This window comes from Monodelphis domestica, chromosome 3 (genome assembly GCF_027887165.1).
Source record: "Monodelphis domestica isolate mMonDom1 chromosome 3, mMonDom1.pri, whole genome shotgun sequence".
In the NCBI taxonomy this organism is placed as follows: Eukaryota; Metazoa; Chordata; class Mammalia; order Didelphimorphia; family Didelphidae; genus Monodelphis; species Monodelphis domestica.
In genome coordinates this window covers 143,778,429-143,790,101 of record NC_077229.1, presented here as the reverse complement: position 1 = coordinate 143,790,101, position 11,673 = coordinate 143,778,429, and positions in this window count along the sequence as shown.

Sequence of the window (11,673 nt, the reverse complement as noted above, 5' to 3'; positions counted from 1 at the left end):
CAATTTGGAATTATGCACAAAGGGCTTTAAAAGAATGCTTGCCCTTTGATCCAGTCATGCCAGTGCTGGATTTGTACACAAAAGAGATAATAAGGAAAAATACTTGTACAAAAATTTATAGCCACACTTTTTGTAGTGGCAAAAAAAATGGAAAATGAGGGGGTGTCCATTGATTGGGGAATGTGATGATGATGGGATACTATTGTGCTAAAAGGAATGATGAACTGGAGGAACTCCGTTTGAAATGGAAAGTCCTCCAGGAATTGATGCAGAGCAAAAAGAGCAGAACCAGGAGAACATTGTACACAGAGACTCATACACTGTGGTACAATCGAATGAAATGGACTTCTCTACTAGCAGCAGTATGATTCTGAGGAACTTATGAGAAAGAACACTATCCACATCCAGAGAAAGAACTGTTGGAACAGAAACACAGAAGAAAAACATGTGATCAATCATGTAGTTTGATATGGATATGATTAGGATTTTGTTGTTAAAAGATCACTCTACTGTAAATCTGAATAACATCAAAATGGGTTTTGAACAATGATACATGTATAACCCAGTGGAACTGCTTATCAGCTCTGGGAGGGGAGAGGGGAAAGGGGTAGGAAAAATCATGAATCATAGAACCATGGAAAATATTCTAAATAAAAAATTGGGGGGATACTGAATGATTAAGTGAATTTCATAGCACTTGAATTCACATTGTCCTATTTCTAAGGCTGGGTCTCTGCCTACTATATCATGCTGTCCAGGATTATTTGTAGGTAATAATAATTACAGCTAATATTTATTACATTTTCTTTGCAATGAAACATAACATGGTAAGGTGTAGTGGTATAAGGGTTAAATTTGATAGTTGGATTTAAAATTATATGAAATAACATGATCACCAAAATTATTATATCTCAAGTCAGAAGTTTATTTACCAAAATAGGAGGGAAACAATAGAGAAATGTGCAAGAGGTTAGAGAAAATATTTATATTAATCCTCAGCCAGGAGGGCTGGTGGTGAGTAACCTCCTCAGCCTTCTCCAAGCTGGAAACTGGTCTCTTCAGAAACTAGGAAAGGAGTCAGCCCTTTTCACTCACCCACAAATCAGTCCAGGAGTCTGTACCAAGTTGAAGCAGAGATCCAAGCTGAAGTCTCCAGCAAAGCTCCCTTGAAGACTATCTTCAGAAGACAATCCCTAGAAGACAATCTCCACAAGACCAGCCCCAAGCCAAAGGATTCCATGACTTTTATGGTGACCTCTTGTCCTGTCCTCTCCTAACAGGGGCCAGTCAGTTTCTAAACTATCTAGCACTGCCCATGGGGCAGTGTTTGTGAGATCCACTTCTCAGACCTCTGGAAGAATGAATTCTTATCAAAAAAATTCACAGATTCCTGACTGATTAGGTTTCTGAGGGTATGAATTCTCATTTCCTGGCTGATTGAGTTGAAAGGCCAGAGATCTCTAAGTGGCTTTTGAGCTCCTCCACCTAGTGCTAAGTAGGGTGTTCAAGTTTTTGTTGATTCAATTCAAAAGTAGACAAAGGAGAGTTAATCTTGTCTTCTCAATCTGGTGAGGTACTAAGTAGGGCACTTAAGTTATTGTTAACCAAGTGTTAACTCAAAATAAACAAAGGTAATAAAGGATTCCCTTTCACAAGTATAAACTCAGAATAGACAAAGAGAATAAAGAATTTCCTTTTCACAGTGAAAGGAACCCAAGACTAGAAGATAGCACACTGGAATTCCTATCTGAGTATGGGGCCTTGGCCAAATCATTAACTTCAACTGATCTCAGCTTCTCCTCTGTAAATTGGTAATAATAGTAAAAATGTTATCTCTCAGATAGGGATATTACCAGGAACAGATGAAATCATGATCATGATCATTTATTTATTATCATATATAGCATTTATATAATTCTTTGAGGTTTTCAAAATGCTTTACAAATACTATCTCATTTTATTCTCACTACAAACCTGGGAAGTTTTTAATTACATTTTATTATGTGTATATTTTATTATATTTCTATTTTTATCCTCTTTTTACAGATGAGAAAATTGATGTAGACAAAAGTTAAGTGACTTCCCCAGGGTCATGGCAGCTATTAAATATCTTGGATTGGAACTGAAGTCATATTGGTATGGGCATTGTATCCCCGGAAACTCAGGCAAACCATTATCAGGGAAATTCCTCTACTCTCTTATGCCCTCATGACTCTTAACCTAAAACACCTGACCTTGGAGATTACCCTCCTTTTATTGCCCCCATTGAATTGAGGTGGAAGAATATAAAAATCCTAGAATTGAGGCATTGAGGGGGCAACCTCTAGGTTGTTCCGCTTATGCTGTCTTGCTGACAAAGGATTTAATGTTACTAATAAATCTCTCTCTTGATCTTTAAGTGGGATTTCTAGATTCTTGCATGCTTGAAAAAGCTATCCTTCCTGAGCCCAAGGGGTACACCTTTAACCCCACAACAATATCTTTCTTACAATAGGTCCAAGACCCTATTTATTGTCTTTGCTGGCTTTGTTGACTTTGTGGTTGTTGTTTAGTTGTGTCTTGCTCTTTCTGACCCCACTTGAGTTTTCTTGGCAAAGGTACTGGAGTGGTTTGCCATTTCTTTCTCCACTTCACATTACAGATGAGAAGACTGAGGCACACAAGTGACTTCTCCAGGGTCACACAGCTTCTAATTCTGAATTCAGTTTCTGAGGTCAGTTTGTAGTTCAGTTTTTCCAGACTCCAAGCCCAACACCAGCTAGGTGCCCAGGATTCTATCTACTGTTCTGTAAAATATTAAGTCCTCTATAAATGTAGGCTTAGCTATTTTTACTATCAAATGAGATAATGCACAAAAGTACTCTCTAACTTTAAAGAGGTACATAAATGTGAGTTATTCTTTGACAACTGACTTTGCACATTTAAAAGGCTAACGTTCATCAAAAATTTATATTTGCTCATTTATCTTAAATGAGCTATTATTGAAGACCAAAATGAAAAAAGAATAAAACAAATTTCAACAATGACAATTGAAATTTGTTGAATATTTGTAATTACAACAGAAATACTAAGGGACTACTATGAAAAAAAAGTATTTTATCATAATTTTCATTGCATTTACTCATCAAATTTCCAATACTCTGATGTCTAGGATTCCCAAGACTTATAAGGTCAATGGTGTAAATCTACCAAACCAACAGATACCCTCTTATTAATTATGAGATCAATGTTGAGAGTGGCTGTGGATAAGAAATTTATCACTTAGCAGGCAACCTGGTGATGAGCATTTATAAACTTACTTTTTCTGGTCCCTGATGGACAGACATAAAATACATCCCCCAACTCATCTTAAAATTAACTATAAAATTTCCCAAGAGACTTTTTAAAAGGGAAAGATAATTGGTAGAGAAGTCTCATTGACAATACCTTATATTCATATATGTCTATATTTTTTCTTCCACTACCTCCATAGTTTCTAATATTTTCCAATTTTGAATAAAAATATTTATCATTATATATTAGTGTTTCTTGTAGAACACTTTGTATATAATTAGTGGTTCTTATATATACTCACTTTAGGTTTATATTAATAATGATAGCTAACATATGGCACTTTAAGGTTTGCAAAGTGCTTTACAAATGTTCTCATTTTATATTTATAATAACCCTGATTGTAGTTGGTATATTTAGTCTTTTTTAATAGATGAGAAAACTGAGGCAGGAACAGGTTAAGTGAATTGCCCAGGGTAATAATAACTGGTAAGTATCTCAGGCTGGATTTGAACTCAAATCTCTCTGATTCCCTGTCCACTGTGCTACCTAGTTGTTATTTAAAGAAATTAAATTAAAGGAGGGGAGAGAGGAAAAGCATTTAGAAAAGGAAACATAGTGTCTTGGCATAAAAACTAAAGAGACAATGAATAGAAATATTTGCCTAATAAAATAATATTGAAGTGGTTTATGAAATAAATAATAGTGACTGTTCCCTTTAGAGTCTTAACATCCTCCCCCTCCCCACTGCCTTGGCTGAATTTGAGAAATGTTGCAAATGAAAATAAAATGTTCTATGTAGAACATCATATGTGAATGAAAAAGTCAATAAGCATTTATTAAACTTTTACCATAGGTACTATGACAGTCACTAGGGGTGCAAAAAAGGGGGCAAAAATAGTCCCAGTCTTCAAGGATCAAATATTCCCATGAAGGAAATAAGAGGTATATGACTACACCCATTGACGGTATATACAGAATCAATGAAAGGTTCTTGTCTCAGATAACAAGGCATGAGCATCTAGGGGTCAATCTAGGTTGATCTAGGATCAAGCCTCCTGCAGGAAATTGAGCTGAGAATAACAAGGAGAATCTCCAACTACCTTTTGAGCATCTCATACTGGAAGTCCTATGGCCAAATTAAATCCAACACATCCAAAACTGAATTCGTCATTCTCAGATCCTCCCTTTTAGTTTCTTGCTACTCTCAAGGGAACCACCATTCCCCCTATCACCCAGCCTCAAACCCTAGATGTTATCCTTTACTCCTCACTCTCTCTTAACCCTCACATTAAATCTACTGCCAAGACCTGTCAATTTTATCCTAATAATATCTCTCTAATATGTCCCCTTCTCTCTTCTGGCATGGCCACCACATCAATGCAGGCCCTCATTAGCTCACAAATGGCCTCTTTTTCTTCAAACCTTTACCTTCCATCTTAGAATCAATAGTGTGTATTGGTTCTAAGGCAGAAGAGTAGTAAGGGATAAGCAAAGGGGATTGTGACTTGCCCAGGGTCACACAGCGGGGAAGTGTCTGAGGCCAGGTTTGAACCAGTACTTCCCATCTCTAGGCCTGGCTCTCAATCTACTGAGCCACCTAGTTGCCCCCTCACAATTGGACTCTTACAATAGCCTAATGGTTGATCTGTTTGCCTCAAGTCTTTCCCCACTTCAGTCCATTTTTCACACAGTTATTAGAGATCTTCCAAGAGCACAAGTGTAACCACATCCCCACCCCCGTACACAAACTCAGTAAATTCTAGTGACTTCCGCTTATCACAAAATATAAAATACTATTTGAATTAAAGCTTTTAATAAATTAAATCTTTTTAATTAATGCTTTTCATAACCAACTGCCCTATCAGAAGCTCTGCTTCTGTTTTCTCATTTGTAAAACAGGGCTAATAATAAGAGCTACTTCCCAGACTTGTGGAGATATGTTGAAATCATGTTTGTCAAGTGTTCTTCAAACTTTAAAGTACCATATAAATGCTAGCTACCATCATTTCTTTGGAATGCATGGTTAGAGCTAGGACTTGAAGGTAGAAGCAAAAGAAAGTAAAGTTGATCTCCATATGTAAATGTGAAATTTAATGTTTGGACAATAATTTTTTGAAATTATGTGGTCACCAGTATTTATTATATCTTGAGTCAGAAATTTATTTATAAAATAGAAAAGAAACAATTAAGTAGAGAAATGTGAGGGAGATGGAAAAGTTATCTATCCTACCTTAATCCAAGCAGAGATTAATTACCTTTCAACCAAGAAGACCAGTAGTGATTAATCACATGGCCTCCTCCAAGATGGAAGCTAGTCTTTCCAGAAACAAGGAAAGGAGTCAGCCTTTCACTCACCACACAAAGTAGTCCAGGACTCAGAGTCCAAGTTGAAGCTGAGCTCCAAACCCATGATCCAAGCCACAGTCTCCAGCTAAGCTCCTTCAAAGACTCTCCAATCAGGAGACTATCTCCACAAGATTGACTCAAGCCACAGGATTCATGACTTTTTGTGGTGATTTCTTGTCCCTGCCCCTCTTCCCAAGGGCCAATCACAGTTGACAAATTATCTAGCACTGCCCACAGGGCAGTGTTTGTGGGACCCAGTTCTCATCTTCTGGAGGGGTGAATACTAATCAAAAGGGTTCACAGATTCCTAGCTGATAAGAGTTTCTGAGTGTCTAAACTCTGATCATATGATTCACAATTTGGGTCTGAGTTAAAAGGATGGAACTCTCTAAGTAAGTGACTTGTGAGTTCTCTAAGTACCTTGCTAGTTTCTCACCTAGTACTAAGTAGGGTGTTCAATATTTTGTTGATTCAGATAATCCTGTCTTCACAATCTAAGTAGGGGTACTTAAGTTAGTGTTAACTCAAAATAGACAATAGGAATAAAGAATTCCTCTTCACATGTATAAACTCAGAGAGAACAAAGAATTCCCTTTTACACATAGAAGAACTTGATAAAAATCAAAGTGAAGGAGATGGAGAAATGCTCACTTTTTCAAAAAGGTAAAAAGTGAGAGTCTAGGAATATTGATCAGGTAACACTATTTCTGACAGTTAGGTGGCACAATGGATAGTAGCAGGTCTAGAATCAGAAAGACCCATCTTCCTGAGTTCAGATCAAACCTCAGAGATTAATTACACTATGGCCCTGGGAAAGCCATTTAATTCTTTTTTTATCTCATCTGTAAAAGGAGAAGGAAATGGCAAGCTTCTGCAGTATCTTTTTAAAGAAAACCCTACATGAGCTCACAAAGAGTTAGATATGACTGAAACAACTAAAAAACAACAAAAACGTATTCCTAGAAAAATTCAGAAATAATTTCTAAATAGATATTTTACAAGCACTTAGAAAAAGAAACAATAATTAGGAGCTAACATCAATTCATTAATAGCTAGTTATTAAGCTATTTTTCTTTTTTAAAAAATACTCTACCTTCCATCACAGAATCTACACTATCTATTGATTCTAAGGCAGAAAAGTAGAAAGGGCTAGGCAATGGGGTTAAGTAACTTGCCCAGGGTCACAGAGCAATGAAGTATCTGAGGTCAACTTTGAACAAGGCAGAACTTAAGAGTAAGTCTTCATTTCAACTCCAGCTTCAAAAACTTACTAGGTATGTGACCCTGGTCAAATCACTTAACCTCTCACCCTCCTAGCTTTATCATCTATAAAATGAGGATAATAAGAGGATTATTATGAGGAGAAAAATAAGATGATATTTGTAAAGCACTTTGCAAACCTTAAAACAATAAATGAATATTTGTGGGTTACAGTTATAAAGAAAGCACATTTAATCTGCACAGAAGAAAAAACTCTAATAATTCAAAAGTAGGAAGGATTACTTGGAGACCCTTTTTTTCCCCTGACATCTAGCTGTCTTTAGTAATGACTAGATAAACATTTGTGTGAGGGAGATTCTTATTGGAATGTAGCTGTACTGGATGAATTCCTTCCCAATATTTTGATTTCATAAGAAAAATGTTTTAGTAGGACTAGTGAAAATTCATCTCCAATTGATGAGGTTACCAATGTCTTCCAATTCAAAGATATAGCTCGTTTAGCCAAAATGAGTTAAAGTCTATAGGGTAGGATTCAGAGTAGGCTGCCATTTATATCAATGGGGATGGATGGCCTTCTTACCTCTCTATATTATCTACTCACAAAAACAATAATATTATTATGGCCTTAAGATAAATAATTCTGTTGCTCGTAAGAGCAAAATGTCTTCTCTCTGATTGATTTCTTCTTAAATAGAAAAGAACCCTTGGCCTGATCATCCTGCATTTTCCAAGTTGTACCTATTTTTATGTTTCCTTGCCAACAAGATTGTTTCTGTTTCTTTTTCTAGAAACAGAGGCTTTTAAGGTTTCCATCACAACTCTCTAGGATCAAATCTTTTCTGGAAAAACTAGAAGAGGGGATTATAAGATTGAGTGAAAATAAATGGGGAACAGTGGTTTATAATTATCTCTTTCACCCTTCAGATATCCAAGGATTTGAAATCCAATAGCTTTGGGAATATCAATTCTTCTAACTCTATGCCCTCAGACATCTATCATCCTGGGATAAAACTTTTATGGAGATTCAGCCTGGCAACAGCATCTCCAGGTGCAACAGTCACAGGTACTGAAGGCCCAGATTTAAAAAAAAAGTTTTGTCACCAAAGTCCTAGGCACTATCCTTCACTTTCTTCATTCCCATGTCTCTGAAGTTACTAATTATAAGAGTTGTCTTTGGTGGAGGGGGCCCTGTGTTGGGAGTTTATAGGAATCAGAGCCTGTTTTAACAGCTTGCTCTGTCCATTTGGTAAAGAGTGCTGAAGAATTAAAGGCTTGAGGGGAGCAAAACATAAATGATGAATGTGCTCCATGTGGTTACCTAAAATGTCTGAACTAGACTCTTTTAAGACCCAATTACTGCTTCTATTGAAAGTTTCCTAATGACTTTTAAGAGGATTTCTGTTACCAACATGATGCTTTGCTCTAGTTACTGTGTTGCTCCTGTTTCTCATGACTGTGTCATTGTTTTTCATTGCTAAAACTGCCAAAAGACTTCAATGTATAGGAGAAGTAGGAACTTAATTTCCCTAACTCACAGTATAGATTGTCCTGACTGTACAAGCAGGAGAGATAATATGGTAACATTTTGTGTGTGTGTGTGTGTGTGTGTGTGTGTGTGTGTGTGTGTGTGTGTGTGTGCGCGTGTGCGCTTAACCTTTACATTTAGTCTTGAATTGATATTAAGCATTGGTTCCAAGGCAGAAAAATGGTAAAGGCTAAGCAATTGTCTAGAGTCACATAGCTAGAAAATATCCGAGACCAGATTTGAACCTAGGATTCCCTATTTCTAGGCCTGGCTCTCTATTCACTAAGCCATTTGCCTGAAGCCTCTAAATCACTCTTGATTAGAGATGATTAGAGAAATGCCCATTTATAACAACTCCTCTCTATTAGATTGGCTAAAATGACAGAAAAGGAAAATGATAAATATTAGCAGCGATGTTAGAAAACTGGGACACTAATACACTGTTAGTAGAGTTGTGATCTAATTTACCATTCTGAAAAGCAACTTGGAACTATGTACAGAGGACTCTTAAAACTCTACATGCCCTTTGATGCATTAATACCATTACTAGGTCTGTAATCCCAAAGAGATCACACTTAGAGGCCCACTTTATTTTTGTTTTTAAGGAAATTTGTCAATTAAAATTATTTGCTAAAAATTTTAAAGTACTCTTACTATGGGTAGAGCCGAGATGATGGAGAAAAGATAAGGACCAAATTAAAATAAAATAAACAAATTAAAAATAATACCTCACAATTCTGGAGTGGTTGAACCCATAAAAGGATGGGGGTAAAACAATTTTCCTACCCAAGACAACTTAAGAGTGTCAGCAGGAAAGGCCATTTGCACTGGAGTTGGACCATCACTCTGAAGCAGGTCCTCTTTTAGCAAGCCAGCTCAGACATTGGAGGCAGCTGAACCAGCAGCAATGATTTCCAGAGATCTCAACCTACAGACTATATGGGTCAGACAACTGTTCAAAAAGTGATTCAAGGATCCCTTTGATAGCACTGGCTATAGAATTCTATTGCATTGTCTATGTGCAAATCCACAATCACAGGTCACAATCCTAGGTCAAGGTCCCTAGATGAGAAAGTATCAGTACACAAGAGTTTATGGCAGGCCAGAGGAGAAGGGAGACCCTAGTCATAATACTAATGCAGAGGAGAGTGCTCATGGTCACTCGAAGACCAGAACAACACAGAACAGAAGAGAAGTAAACACACCTCTCTTGAGATCATACCACTTTTGATGAATTCACTTATAGATCCCCAGAACTAGCTGTGAAAGCAGCTACACAAAAAAAAAAAAACCTGAAGCTTGGAACAATGCCCTCAGCAGCACAGAAACAGAGCCCAACTTAAATGGGTTTTTTCAGTTAAAAGTTGTTGTTGTTATTGTTTTAATGAGCAAACAAACAAAAAATAAACTCAATGAAAATTTATTATGGAGACAGAAAAGGTCAAAACACAAACTCAGAAGACAGCAAAGTCAATACTGCTGCATCCAAAGCCCCTACCCCCAAAGAAAAATGTGAATTGCTCTCAGACCCAAGAAAAATTCCTAGAAGAGATACAAAAGGGTTTTTTTTTTTTAAATCAAATAGAGGAACAGGGAAAATTGTGACAAGAAATGAAGACAATACAAGAAAGTCATGAAAAAAAGAGTTGACAATTTGGTAAAGGAGGACCAAAAATACTGAAGAAAATATCATTAAAAAAACCAGAATAGAACAAATGCTAAAAGGTACACACACACACACACACACACATACACACACAAACATGGATTCCTTAAAAAGCAAAACTGGCCACATGGGAAAAGAGGTACAAAAGAGCAACAAAATAATTCCTTAGAAGTTAGAGTTGGCAAGGGGAAGCTAATGACTTCCATTTGGACAATAGATGCAATAAATGGAATTTAAGGATTATTGGACTACCTGAAAATCAAGATAAAAAAGAGCCAAGCCATCATATTTCAAAAATTATCAAGGAAAATTGTCCTGGTATTCTAGCATCTGAAAGTAAAATAGAAACTGAAAGAACTCACCAATCATATCCTGAAAAAGATCCCAAAATGAAAACTCCCAATAATTTTATAGCTAGATCTCATAGTTCCCAGGTCAAGTAGAAAATATCACAAGCAACCAAATTCAAATATTGTGGAGGATAACACAAGACTTAGTCAAAATGGCACAAGATTTAACAGCTTATACAATAAAGAATTGGAGGTTTGGGAAAATGTTATTTTAGAGGGCAAAGGAGCTAGGATTAGGAACATTAATCATCTACCAACCAAAATTGAGTTTACTCCTTCAGTGGTAAAAATGAATGAACAATGATATAGAGGACTTTCAAACATTCCTGATGTAAAGACCAGTACCAAAGAGAAAATCTGACTTTCAAATACAAAACTCAAGAAAACCTTAAAAAGGTAAACAGGAAAAAGAAATCATAAGGGATTCAATAAGGTTAAGCTGTTTACATCCCTACATGGGAAAATCATACTTGTAATTCTTTTTTTTTTCATTTTTTTTTATTTTTTCAGTTACATGTAGAAACAATTTTAATAATTGTTTTTTGACATTTTAGAATTCAATTTTTCTACCTCTCTACCCTTCTCCCCTTCCCAAGGCAGCGAATAGTCTGGTATAGGTTATATCCTTACTTTCTAGTAATACATATTTCTATAGTGTTCATTTCATGATAGAAGACACATATAACACATACAATGGAAGTACTCATGATGAAAGATACCCTCTTCCTCCAGAGAAAGAACTGATGGAATCTGAATCCATAACAAAGAACACTATCACTATCTTCATTGGGGGGGGGGGGTTGTTTGAGGGTTTTTTTTCCCACAAAATGATTAATGTAGAATAATATATTACATGATTACATATGTAAAATCTATTTTCATATTGCTTACCATCTGGGGGCAGGGAGGGAAAGGAGAGAATTTGGGACTCAAATTTTGCTTTAAATGTTAAAAATTTTTTTTTAAATCTAAATGGGGAAAACAAAATATTTTTAATTCAAGTTAAAAAAAAAAACATTAATCAAAGAATGTTACCACTACCTAAGTACCTAATCACTTGGTTATTTTTAGAATACAAAGGCATTCTTACTCTAAACACTCAGTGTGCTTGGAGAGTAGAGAATTAGTTGAAATTTGTTTAACATCTTTAAAGACTAAATAGTCTAACATTACTTTCTTAGTGCTAACTTTTTTTTGTATGTATTTGGATAAGGATATGAAATGAAAAAAACTCTTTTTTTTCCCCCTCCCTTTCTCTCCTGAGCTAAATAAGTTAGGATTTAAATGTATAA